The 13802-nt window shown below is 48.4% G+C and overlaps 1 protein-coding gene across 2 annotated transcripts in view; it reads left to right on the forward strand.

Annotated features, from left to right (window-relative positions):
* The first annotated feature begins 1954 nt into the window (after positions 1-1954).
* The window catches only part of HECTD1 (HECT domain E3 ubiquitin protein ligase 1), a 321546-nt gene continuing 309698 nt past the window's right edge, over positions 1955-13802 (forward strand). For both annotated transcript variants that reach the window (XM_082275332.1, XM_082275333.1), the window contains exon 1: positions 1955-2097. The gene's annotated coding sequence lies outside the window, so the exon portion shown is untranslated. The remainder of the gene's footprint in view (positions 2098-13802) is intronic.

Consider the following 13802-nt stretch of genomic DNA (forward strand, 5'->3'; position numbering starts at 1 on the left):
GTAGTACCCGCCCCTCTGTTTTTGATTTGGGTTGGGTTAAATTCTCTAAACACTGCTTTGTGACATAACTGATTTGCTGTAGCAGGAAGTGAGAGGATATACCCTCTGGGACTGCCCCTAGGGTGTGGCCAGAACGTTTTCTTTCCTGTCTAGTCCTACTCCTGTAGAGGGCAGTATAACCCGAGTTGTTATTAATCAACGAGGACTACGTCTGTCAATGAGCTTAAGAGAAAAGGATTTTACGGTAACATTTTACAAAAATCCATTTTTTTTTTCAGTTCTTCTGAAAATTAGCATCTTTCCAGAAAAAAAAACAGGGACAATTTTTTTTTTTTTTTTTTACTCCATAGCTTCAAAATTTCCGGAGCTTTTACATCTCTAGGAGGAGCCTACAATGCTGGCAGGGACTGCAGAAAAAAAGAGGAAAGGGACATTTTTGTGTATTATCATTGAATAGGTAAGTGTTTCCCTCCTAACCACTTCAGTACTGGGCATTTTCACCCCCTTCCTGCCTGGGCCAATTTTCAGCTTTCAGTGCTGTGGCACTTTGAATGACATGAAAACACTCTACCCATATGACATTTTTTTTTTTTTTTTTAAATTGCCCAAAAACTGAGCTTTCTTTTTGTGGTATTTGATCACTGTTTTTTTTTTGTTTTTTTTTTTTTTGTTAAACAAAAAAAAAAAATACTGAAAATTAAAAAATATGTTTTTCTTTGTTATAAAATTTTGTAAATAGGTAAGTTTTCTCCACCGACAGGCACTTATGAGTCGTCACCGATGGGCACTGATGAGAAGGCACTAATATCCAGCACTGATAGGCACTTGTGGACATCGTTGATGGGATTGCACTAATAATCAATGTGCCCCCCCAGGTCAGGAGAGCTGCTTATCTGCTCTCCTCTACTAAAACCCTGTCAGTGCGAATAGAGGAAAGCCGTTAACCCATACTTCCTGGTTACGCTGTGATTGGACATATCTGATCACATGGTAAAATGCTTATGTCATAGGCTCTTTACCGAGAATGGAGATGTGGTGTGTCAGAGCGCAGCAGCAGCCTATCCTGCTGGATGTCATATGACGTCCCGTCAGGATAATGGAACTCCCGTCTGCCAGTCATTCTTCTATTGCGCGGGGTGGGATGTGGTTAAATAAAATAAATAAATAAATATTGACTTGATTCCTGGTTCACACTGATTTGATGCAGGAAACGCAGCAAGTCCTGTGCTTATCGCACACCGCATTGCAATCACATGGCGTCCTTGTGATCTGCTGTGGATGTCAATGTTAGATAAGGACCCCCCAAAACAACTTGTAAAATGCAGTGCGATTGCCAGAATCACATCGCAGGGGTGCAAACACCCATGTGATGCAACTCAGGGGCAGGGAAAAAAAGGTTCCTTCACCAGTTTGGTGGGAATGCTATGTGATTTGGGCCATACACCATGTATTCAAGTGACATACAATACTGGAAAAGCTGAGAGGGGTCGTGGCCTCTTTATTGTCATCTTGGAGTGGTTTCCCTTCCTGCTGTCCCCCCTGACAGGAAGTGAGGGGAAATCTCAGTGGGGCCACAGTCAGCAGTAAAACCCTACAGAGCTTCTAAATCTCTCCAAATTAGACATAAGAAAGCTTTTGGATGGAGTAATGAAACCCAGAGTAGCTAAGTCTAAACGAAATGTTGTGCAAGTTTTGAAATGATAATCACACAGAACGAAGTTGTTCTTGTGGTTGGTGAGCAAAATATTACACACAACTCAAGTGGGAGGTCATATTTAAAACCCAGTTCTCATTGATCATGTGGTTTTAGAATAGTCCTTGAGATCAACAACGTGAGGGCGGGCAGAAGTCTGGAGCTGATTCACGAACCGATAACGCAACACTTCCTCTACAAGGACTGGGGCGGGGATGACGAGCAGAGTATTGCTGGTACGCTGTGTGGTTTCCCCGCACCTCGTTGAGGATTGCGCTGAACAGCGCCCTCTGTTGGTTGTCGGGAGCTGCGGGCGGAGTCTCGGCCTGAGCCCGTGACACGCTCCGTGTGACTCCGGGGATCGGTCGGAGCTGCGCGGCCCAGACCGGCTCCGTGCGGATACGGTAAGTGGAATCTCACTAGTCTATTTCAATGGGGCTCTGGGGGATCCCAGCGTTTCCTCTTCGGTTTGGGTTCACTATGCGGAGGGCAGGCCTCAAACTCTAGACGGTGGTCGGGGCCTAGCGCCGGGTTTGGGTCAGTATGTGGCAGCGGAGGGCCCCGGCCTACGCCCGTCCCCTCAGGATAAGGCAGCGTAGCTGGCTGGCTTTGCTAGGGAAAGGATGAGGGCCTATAGGGCCTTCGTCTTCTGTCACGTCATGACTTGGGGGCCTATACCAGCCAGGCCTCAACTCTGCTGTCCCCTCCTTTACTGACAGGGGCCCCACATCACAGGCCCGAGCCCTCTCCCAGGACTTCCCCCTCCATTACTGACAGGGGCCCCACATCACAGGCCCGAGCCCTCTCCCAGGACTTCCCCCTCCATTACTGACAGGGGCCCCACATCACAGGCCCGAGCCCTCTCCCAGGACTTCCCCCTCCATTACTGACAGGGGCCCCACATCACAGGCCCGAGCCCTCTCCCAGGACTTTCCCCTCCATTACTGACAGGGGCCCCACTGTCCCCACATCACAGCCCGAGCCCTCTCCCTGAACTGTTCCCTCCATGGCTGACCGGGGCCTCCACATCACAGCCCGAGCCCTCTCTCAGGACTTTCCTCTTTATTACTGACAGGGACCCCCCATCACAGGCCCGAGCCCTCTCCCATGACTTTCCCCTCCATTACTGACAGGGGCCTCCACATCATAGGCCCGAGCCTTCTCCCTGAACTGTCCCCTCCATGGCTGACCGGGGCCCCACATCACAGCCCGAGCCCTCTCCCTGAACTGTCCCCTCCATGACAAGCAGGGGCCCCCCATCACAGGCCTGAACCCTCTCCTCTCCCTGGACTGTCCCCTCCATGACAAGCAGGGGCCCAATATCACAGGCCTGAACCCTCTCCTCTGCCTGGACTGTCCCCTCCATGACAAGCAGGGGCCCCCCATCACAGGCCTGAACCCTCTCCTCTCCATGTACTTCCCCTTACATGACAAGCAGGGGCCCCCCATCACAGGCCTGAACCCTCTCCTCTGCCTGGACTTCCCCTTACATGACAAGCAGGGGCCCCCCATCACAGGCCTGAACCCTCTCCTCTGCCTGGACTTCCCCTTACATGACAAGCAGGGGCCCCCCATCACAGGCCTGAACCCTCTCCTCTGCCTGGACTTCCCCTTACATGACAAGCAGGGGCCCCCCATCACAGGCCTGAGCCCTCTCCTCTCCCTGGACTGTCCCCTCCATGACTAGCAGGGGCCCCCCATCACAGGCCTGAGCCCTCTCCTCTCCATATACTTCCCCTTACATGACAAGCAGGGGCCCCCCATCACAGGCCTGAGCCCTCTCCTCTCCATGTACTTCCCCTTACATGACAAGCAGGGGCCCCCCATCACAGGCCTGAACCCTCTCCTCTCCATGTACTTCCCCTTACATGACAAGCAGGGGCCCCCCATCACAGGCCTGAACCCTCTCCTCTGCCTGGACTTCCCCTTACATGACAAGCAGGGGCCCCCCATCACAGGCCTGAGCCCTCTCCTCTCCCTGGACTGTCCCCTCCATGACTAGCAGGGGCCCCCCATCACAGGCCTGAGCCCTCTCCTCTCCATATACTTCCCCTTACATGACAAGCAGGGGCCCCCCATCACAGGCCTGAGCCCTCTCCTCTGCCTGGACTTCCCCTTACATGACAAGCAGGGGCCCCCCATCACAGGCCTGAGCCCTCTCCTCTCCCTGGACTGTCCCCTCCATGACTAGCAGGGGCCCCCCATCACAGGCCTGAGCCCTCTCCTCTCCATATACTTCCCCTTACATGACAAGCAGGGGCCCCCCATCACAGGCCTGAGCCCTCTCCTCTCCATGTACTTCCCCTTACATGACAAGCAGGGGCCCCCCATCACAGGCCTGAACCCTCTCCTCTGCCTGGACTTCCCCTTACATGACAAGCAGGGGCCCCCCATCACAGGCCTGAGCCCTCTCCTCTCCCTGGACTGTCCCCTCCATGACTAGCAGGGGCCCCCCATCACAGGCCTGAGCCCTCTCCTCTCCATATACTTCCCCTTACATGACAAGCAGGGGCCCCCCATCACAGGCCTGAGCCCTCTCCTCTCCATGTACTTCCCCTTACATGACAAGCAGGGGCCCCCCATCACAGGCCTGAACCCTCTCCTCTGCCTGGACTTCCCCTTACATGACAAGCAGGGGCCCCCCATCACAGGCCTGAGCCCTCTCCTCTCCCTGGACTGTCCCCTCCATGACTAGCAGGGGCCCAATATCACAGGCCCTGAGCCCTCTCCTCTCCCTGGACTGTCCCCTCCATAATAGGCAGGGGCCCCCCATCACAGGCCTGGGCCTTCTCCCTGGACTGTTCCCTCCATGACTGACCGGGGGCCCCCCATCACAGGCCTGAGCCCTCTTCTCTCCCTAGACTGTCCCCTCCATGACTGACAGGGGCCCAACATCACAGGCCCGAGCCCTCTCCCTGGACTGTCCCCTCCATGACTGTCAGGGGCCCCACATCACAGGCCTGAGCCCTCTCCAGTCCCTGGACTGTCCCCTCCATAACATGCTGGGGCCCCACGTCACAGGCCTGAGCCCTCTCCTGTCCCTAGACTGTCCCCTTAATGACAGGCCGAGGCCCCACTTAACAGGCCTAAGCCCTTTCCTCTCCCCCCTGGACTGTCCTATCCACTACTGACAGGGGCCTCATGTCTCAAGCCTAAGCCTTCTCCTATCACCTCTCCCTGGACTGTCCACTCCATGACTGACAGGGGTCCCATGTCACAGGCCTGAGCCTCCTCTCCTTTCCCTGGACTGTCCCCTCCATGACTGACACGGGTCCCATGTCACAGGCCTGAGCCTTCTCCTCTCACCTCTCCCTGGACCGTCCCCTTCATGACTTTGGACTGACAGGTGCCCCACGTCACAGGCCTGTGCCTTTTACCATCACCTCTGCCTGGACTGTCCCTGGGCCACCACATATTCTGCTCTCATAGTCTGTCAGTGTTTGTAAACAATGTAAACAGGAACTTACAAGTCGCTTCAAATCCTGGAACGAATGAAATGTACTCCCCAGTCTAGGGGTCCAGAGCTTTTCTCACCTGAGCTCGGTCTTTGCCAGTCTTTGGGCCCATGGTGCTGCCATGTTGGCTGTGGGAAGCTGGATTTGACTCCTAGTTACATAGGTTGAAAAAAGACACAAGTCTATCTAACTCAACCAATAAAAAGCAAAAAAGATAACACAAGCATAGAATCCCATATACACAATTCTATACCCACAATTGATCCAGAGGAAGGCGAAAAACCCCGGCGAGGCATGATCCAATTTTCTACAGCAGGTGAAAAAACTCCTTCCTGTATCACACTGCTCGATATGCACTGCACTTTCAGGCTGGTTCCGCCACACTCCGATTTCAGGTGGAGATGCCAAACTTTAGCTATTCTCACCTAGGTGATTGTACAGGAGCGCCCGGTGTCCAAAAAACGTCTCACTTGATTTTTATAGTTATTTATTGAAGATTTGAGTATACAAGTGGAGCTAATGCATTTCGGGGGAAGTTCCTCCCCCTTCTTCAGGGCAGCATTTCTTAAAGATTGGTTAAGCTCTGAGATTGGAAACAGCGGCATTGCAGTAAACCGGCATTGTGGATCAGAGGCAGCCGGTACCTGTGAGAGATAGAAAAAGTTTACAATAATAGAGGAGGAGGAAGAGTGGAACTTCATATTGTAACTGAAACTTGAACATGGAGGAACACTTGAAATAACTTTCCAATCTCGGAGAACTCTTGCTATTTTTAACTTTTAGCTACAGTTTCGGGAAAGATGTGTGACAGCCAGTAGAAGGAGTGTTACTTAAATTTGTGGTCAGTAGGAAGGAAGTTCCCCCTCCCTTAGGTCTTTTACATGTGCAGTAGAGTTTACTGCCCTGCTAATCTACAGCGCTGGGTATCATAGTGGGAAGAATGATCCTTAGAATGGTGATCAGTGAGCAGACTCCCACCTCCTAGATCCTTAAAGCTCATTGGTTTCAGTGGTGTATGTGTGTGTGTATATATATATATATATATATATATAATGTATGTGTGTGTGTATGTATGTTTGTGTGTATATATATATATATATATATATATATATATATATTATACACTGTTTAAAAAAATTAAGGGAACATTTTCAAAACCTAACAAATCCAGCATATTGTTTCCCGTTGAGATATCTATACTGATATGGACTGGGTAATGAAAGGATGCCGAATCGTTTGATGGAAATGAAAATTATCAACCTACAGGGGGCTGAATTCAAAGACACCCCAAAAATCAAAGTGAAAAAAATGATGCAGCAGGCTAGTCCATTTTGCTGAAATTTAGTTGCAGCAACTCAAAATGGTACTCAATGGTTTGTATCGCCCCATGTGCCTGTATGCATGCCTGACATCGGGGCATGCTCCTAATGAGACGACGGATGTGAGGTGTCCTGGTGTATTTCCTCCTAGATCTAGACCAGGGCATCACTGAGCTCCTGAACAGACTAAGGCGCAGCCTGGCGGCATCAGATGGACCGAAACATAATGACCCAGAGGTGTTCTCTTGGATTTAGGTCAGGCGAGAGTGGGGGCCATTCAATGGTATCAATTCCTTCATCTTTTAGGAACTGGCTGTGTACTCTCACCACATGAGGGTGGGAATTGTTGTGCACCAGGAGGAACCCAGTACCCACTGCACCAGCGTAGAGTCTAACAATGGGTCCAAGGATTTCATCCTGAAACCTAATGGCAGTCAGGGTGCCATTGTCTAGCCTGTAGAGGTCTGTGCATCCCTCCATGGATATGCCTCCTCAGACTATCACTGACCCACCACCACACTGGTCATGCTGAACGATGTTCCAGGCAGCATAACGTTCTTCACAGATTCTTCAGACACTTTCACGTCTGTCAGATGTGCTCAGGGTGAACCTGCTCTCACCTGTGAAAAGCACAGGGCGCAAATGGTGGACCTGCAAAATTCTTGTGTTCAGTGGCAAATGCCAATCGAGCTCCATTGTGCCAGGCAGTGAGCACAGGGCTCACTAGAGGACTTTGGGCCCTCAGGCCACCCTAATGAAGTCTGTTTTTGATTATTTGGTCAGAGACATCACACCAGTGGTCTGCTGGAGGTCATTTTGTAAGGCTCTGGCAGTGCTCATCCTTTTCCTCCATGCACAAAAGAGATACCGGTCCTGATGATGGGTTAAGGACCTTCTTTGGCCCTGCCCAGCTCTCCTAGAGTAACTGCCTGTCTCCTGGAATCTCCTCCATGCTCTCGAGACTGTGCTGGGAGACACAGCAAACCTGGCAATTGCATGTTTTGATGTGCCATCCTGGAGGAGTTAGCCCTGATTTGTATCTTTATTAATGAAAGACACAAAGTGCTCACCTCTGCCATTACTAGAGCGCACACTCTCTGATTCAAATACCAGGAGTACATTCCCTCTAAATTCTAAGGTGCCCAGCACAATGACATGACATCGGGGTAGATAGCGCACCGCACACCTGCATCTGAATCCAAGAGAGATGTTGCTGTGGAGCTCCAGGTGCTGATGCCCACTCTCTCTTTAAAGCTCTCGGATTCAAATGCCACACATGTGCTGTGCACCACCTACCCCAGTGCCATGATGCTAGGCTCCTCCCCGTGGCAACAGGGAAGAAAGTGCATGTGCTGTGTTTGAATCTGAGGGAGCAGGACTCCTGTGAAGGCAGAGGTGAGCAACAGTGGCTAGTCCTTCATAGAAATGTCCTAGGGAAGGCCAAGGGAATTCAGCTACGGATGGGTACATCATTTAATGTTGATAGGAGCACATTTTGTTTTTATCTGCAGGGCAGATTTTTTTGTAAAATGGACTGACCCTTGAAGTAAAAAAGTACACCCTGACCCCACTACACTAGTCCTGGGGTCTGAAAGGTGATATGAGGAGATGATTTTTACGATTTGTAAAATTCTGGGCCTCCCTGGCTTTGCTGTAAATGTTATTATAAAGGTGAACAAACCCTTTTAAGTCTGAACACACAACAATTCTTCCACAAGCCTAGTCATGACCGGTTCTCTTTAAGGCAGAGAAGTTGCGAGAGTTGTGCGCAGGTATAAGGAGACATCCATGGCTGCCCGTGGAATATCACAGCTTATAGCTCACACAAGACTACACATGTCATTCAAGCCCCAAAGCTGTAGAACTCGCCCACAATTCCACCAGCCCCCTGCTCGTCCCCTCGCTTCTGCCACAACCAGGAAGCTATTGTTCAATAACCGCATCATAAATGAATTCCACGCCTTGCGCTAGCCAGAAGCCAACTAATCACATCACTATCACTTGGTATCTAAAGCCCCGTACACACGTACCGATCGTCGGCCGAACGATCGGCCGTCTTTTGTCCAGGGCTGTCGGTGTCTGTTGAAAAGTGCAAAAGACTGCACAAGAATTTTGTCCGCCAACTACAGCCGACTGCAGAAGTGATGTCATGTAATGGTTAACTTTACCTGTGTTTTTCCTTTTCTGAGCATGCCCAGTCTTGCAAATCAGCGTTCTGTCGGCCGAATTCTGTACTGACTGGCGAACAATTGGCCGCTCTGGTGTCGGCATACAAAAATTTTATTGCTTGCATGACAGATTCTTTTCGGCCGATTGTGCGCTGTCGGAGGCATCATACTAACAAGCCTACAATCGGCAGATCGGTCGTCGGCCGAAGCTTTTCGGCCGACGATCGGTACGTGTGTACGGGCCTTTAGTGCTTTATGGAATGTGCTGCCTGTTTGGATACCAAACTTTGTGGAGGAGCCGCCATTAACATCAGGCCGAGCTCCACTTCGGTGGACTGAGCGAGTGTCCCCGGCGGTAGCCGCCAGTGTATGTGGTTATAGCTTGGGGTCCACTTGACTGGAAGGGCAGAGGAAGGGACGGCGTGCTCTGGTATCCACCCTCTCCTCCGCGTTCTATTCCCTGACTATCCTGGGACTGTGCTGTGTGTGAATGGGCACCCTATGTCGGGGGTGGCCAACAGTGAATGGCCTGACAAAAGCCAGGTTCCAGGGCGCCTTTTCTACTTACAATTGCTATCTGGGACTTGGGGGATATTTTCTTGGCACACTTTGGGCCCCTTAGTACCACTTGAGCATCATTTAAACGCCATGGCCTACCTGAGTAATGTTGCTGACCATTGTCCATCCCTTTATGACTACAGTGTACCCATCTTCTGATTGCTACTTCCAGCAGAATATTGCACCATGTCACAAAGCTCAAATCCTCTCAAACTGGTTTCTTGAACATGACAATGAGGTTACTGTACTCCATTGGCCTCCACAGTCCCCAGATCTCAACCCAATAGGGAACCTTTTGGGATGTGGTGGAACGGGAGATTCGCACCAAGGATGTGCAGCCGACAATCTGCAGCAACTGCATGATGCTATTATGTCAGTATCTCTGAGGAATGTTTCCAACACCCTTTTGAATCTATGCCATGAAGAATTAGGGCAGTTCTGAAGGCAAAAGGGGGTCCAACACAGTACTAGTAAAGTGTACCTAATAAAGCGGCCGGTGAGTATATAAATGTAACCACCGGACTGCTATGGAAGTTAAATAGTGGACAGGAGTTGTTCGACCCTTAGAAGTATGTTAAATGTAAACGCTCAGAGCGTAGGGCCATTATAAACCCAGATTTTGACATGCCTTCCTGTCAAATGCATTGATCTTTGAAAAGACACATTGTCTCAAACCTCAAACCATTGAACAATTGAGTGTGCTTATATTGGTCCTGTAAATTTACTTCTGTTAGCAATTGTGCCTCATTCATGGATTCTTTAAATGTGTTCTGTTTGAGAACTCAATGGAGTATTTCAAAGTAAACTCCATTTGTATTCCATTGCAGAGTATCACTCAAATTTCATAGATGGAATAAATAAATAACAGGTTTTAGGTCAAGGGGAGGCAAGATAGAAAGAGACTTATCCAAGACTGTTCTAATGTGCCCATGTTGCCTCCCTCTCACAGGTGTGTATATATAGTAAGATGTTCCAGAGCATGCCTTTGGGTTGTAGGATTTGATATGCCGTGTCTCCTCCACAGGTATGGATTCCCTCCCTTGCATACCATATTTTCCGGCGTATTAGGCGACCCCCCCCTACTTTTCAAGTTAAAACATAGGTTTTAGGCTATACTCGCCATATATGACTACCCCCCCCTTCCGAAGCAAGGCAACACCATATACCATATACGCCGAGCATAAAAATCCCAAAGGTAATTAAGTGTAATCTATGGAAGTGCTGGCTGTGTCCTATTCCTCTGCAAGGTACCGTAAATGTATTCTCTTATAAATCTCCAAGGTATTGTAAGTATACCGGTAGATGTATAATCTCTCAAGGTGCTGGCTGTGTCGGAATTTTGTACCGGTATAACGTATGTACCGTAGCTTCAGCTACGCAGTATACCGCGCTGAGCCAATCACAGTGAGCGATGTGTTCTATTATTGAATGCAAAGTCTGCTCGGATTGGCGGAGTCAGAGAGAGTAACATAATCCCACCTCTCTGGCTCTGCCAATCCGAGCAGGCTTTGCATTCAATAATAGAATACATCGCTCAGCGCGGTATACTATGTAGCCGAAGCTACGGTACATACGTTATACCGGTACAGGATTCCCACACTGCCAGCGCCTTGAGAAGATTATACATCTACCGGTAATACTTTTACTTACAATACCGTGAAGATTTATAAGAGAATACATTTACGGTACCTTGCTGATGAATAGGGCACAGACAGCCAGGGCTTTCATAGATTACACTTAATTACCTTTGGGATTTTTACACTTGGCGTATAAGACAACCCCCCCCCCCCCCCCCATTTTTGGGGGATTTTTTTGTGGTTCAAAAGTCGTCTTATACGCCGGAAAATACGGAAGTATACACCCAAATCGTACGCAAGTGTATGTTCTTTCAATGTCCAAGGCCATGGGACTGAGGTCACTTCAATGTTAGTTCATAAGTCAAAGCTCTAATCACTATCCAAGAGGTATTCAAAACACTTCAGCATGACACTCTAAAATGTCTCAGAGGGTCCTTGCTACAATTCATGATCCCCATATGGCAAGTATCGATATGTCATTAGCTGCATGCAAAAAGGTCTCTCCATATCAAGGTATAGATGCATGAAAGTACTTATCATATCGGCAGAAGAAGTAGTCCTTGTCTAGTGTCATTGGGAACTAGGGGGTAGAGATGGGCAGCTGGTAAAACTGTCTGTTAAGGCCCCTTTTCACACTTGTGCGACCTAAAAGTCACACGATTTTGCATGGACTTGAAGCAATGCCTGTGTAATTTTGAGGTTCTTGGACCTCAAAACGCATCAGTCAGACCAAAGTAGTGCAGGGACTACTTTGAAGTCGTTGCGACTTGAAGTCACACAGATATGAACGGTACTTATTGGAAATCATTGAGTAGGACTTGTCAAGCGACTTTGCTGTTGCAGGAGAAATTGCACCCTTGTGAAAGGGGACTTAGGGAACCTTCCATGTCAAACAGAAGGTCAATGTATTTGCACCCCCTCAATAGCACAGATGGCTTTAAATGCCATTTTTAGACAAACCGATTAAAAAAAAAAAAAAAAAATACCTAACCCCCTGGCCTCCGAGGCTTCTAAAAGGCACAGGTGATATTCTAGTGCTCTTCTGCCCATTGCAAATGTGTTGTCTTGCAGGATATCAAGCACCCAGCTATCCCATGAGGCAGCGGTGAGTCCTGATAAGGTCACCTGTGTCTTGGAAAAGCTTTGGAGGCTGGGAATCTGGTCATTTTTTCTGGGCAATAGGTTTGTTCGAAAATAGCTTTCTGGCCACTTAAGGGCCGTACACACTTGATGAAAAATCGGACGAAATATCCTCCGATTTTTTTTTTTTTTTTTTTCTCTGTCTTCACAGCGTTCATTACCGTTTTTAGTTGACAGTGCATAAATGTTCACGAAATTTCTCATCCGATTTTTCTTTTTTTGGCACATTTGTTCCTAGACTTCCGGGTTATCAGCAACTTCAGATCATGCGCGGTCTTTCGTATCCGATTTTTCACGGACGTACTGCATACACATTAAACGAAAATCGGGCGTCTGGGGACGGACAAAAAAAAATGTTGGTGTTTGTCCCTCGGTTTTTTTTCCTCGGGATCAGCTGCTGAAAGTTGTGTACACACTAGGCGAAAATTGGACGATTTCACATCGGGCAGGAATTTTCGGCAGATTTTCTACTAGTGTGTACCCCACTTTAGGGTCAGCTCTTTAAAGGCTTATTTACACTCCAAGCTGAGGGACAGTAAAAATATGTGGCTGAGCTTTTCTTTCACCTAGTAATTGTGTGAATATCACACTTGCTATCCTGGTGTGACAATAATTGCTCACAGTATTGTACAGAGGAGCAGCTGATAACATTGTATCAGATTTTACTTTAGTCCACAGGAAGTAACGACGACACAACATTTCTGGCAGAATCAACAAGTATCACTTTGTAGAGATTTCCTCTCGTGTCCTGTTATGACTCTAACATAGAAAGTGAAGAAAAACTCCCCCCTAACAGAAAACAGGCCATAAAAATGAATGGAACCCTTTTCTACTCTATTCAGAACTGAAATAAGTTGTCTCTTGTATACACTTTTGTCAGCATGGCAGCCAGGGAATTAGCATTTTCAGGAGAAAAGGTCATCATGCAACTCATCTAAATGTCTCTGTTCCTCAACGTCTGACCCTTCCCCCGCCTGATCTATAAAGCCAAAGATTGATTGAAATTCACTCACTTCAGCAGAGACAAGCTGATTTTTGTGTCGCTGTCCCAGCTCAATTGAACGACTTCTGGTAAAGGGACATGTTTGAAAACGTTTGATAACCATCTGCAGCCGGTGATCAGGGTGATTGTGAAAACTGCAGGTGCCACTGTCAGAATACAATGTCTCGTCAGGGGGATATACCTCCATCCACCTTGCTTGTGTGAATAGAGTAATCTTGACAAATTAATATGTAATTCAGAATTCAGTATGTCCAATGGATCTACTTAACTTTTGTAGGAAATATGTATATTTACCAATTTTCAGGGTGCTCTGGTTCAGCCATGTGATCTCCCCTGTGTCAGCCAGTGCCAGCTACATGGGAGAGAAGAAAGTGCTCGGCAATGGAAGCCAATGCATGGGAACTTGGAATTCTTAAAGTGGTTATAAAGGCTCAAGGTTTTTTTAACTGCATGCATTCTATGCATGAAGGTAGAAAACTTTCTCTGTAGAGCTGCCCCCCACAGGCTCCCTAATGTTTTCCCAAGCCCCATCACGATCCAGCGATGTGAACGAAAGCCCTGGCTCTCTGGGCCTTTGGTGCCTGCTACTGTCAATCACAACCAGTGAGCCAATGAGGAGAGAGAGGTGGCAGGGCTGAGCTGTGGCTCTGTGTATGAATGGACACGCAGAACAAGATCTCGTCTGCTAAGGTGGGTGGGCACTCAGCGGGAGGGACCAAGAGTACCTGTGAGGGATCTGAGAAGGGGGAGATCCGGGCTGCTCTGTGCAAAACCACTGCACAGAGCAGATAAGTAGAACATGTTATTTTAAAAAAAAAAAAAAAAAAAAAAAAAAAAAGGCCTTTACTATCACATTATCACTAATCCCTACATTGAACCTTCTAATCTA

Source organism: Pelophylax lessonae (assembly GCF_965119305.1).
Source record: "Pelophylax lessonae genome assembly, chromosome: 13".
Classification (NCBI taxonomy): Eukaryota; Metazoa; Chordata; class Amphibia; order Anura; family Ranidae; genus Pelophylax; species Pelophylax lessonae.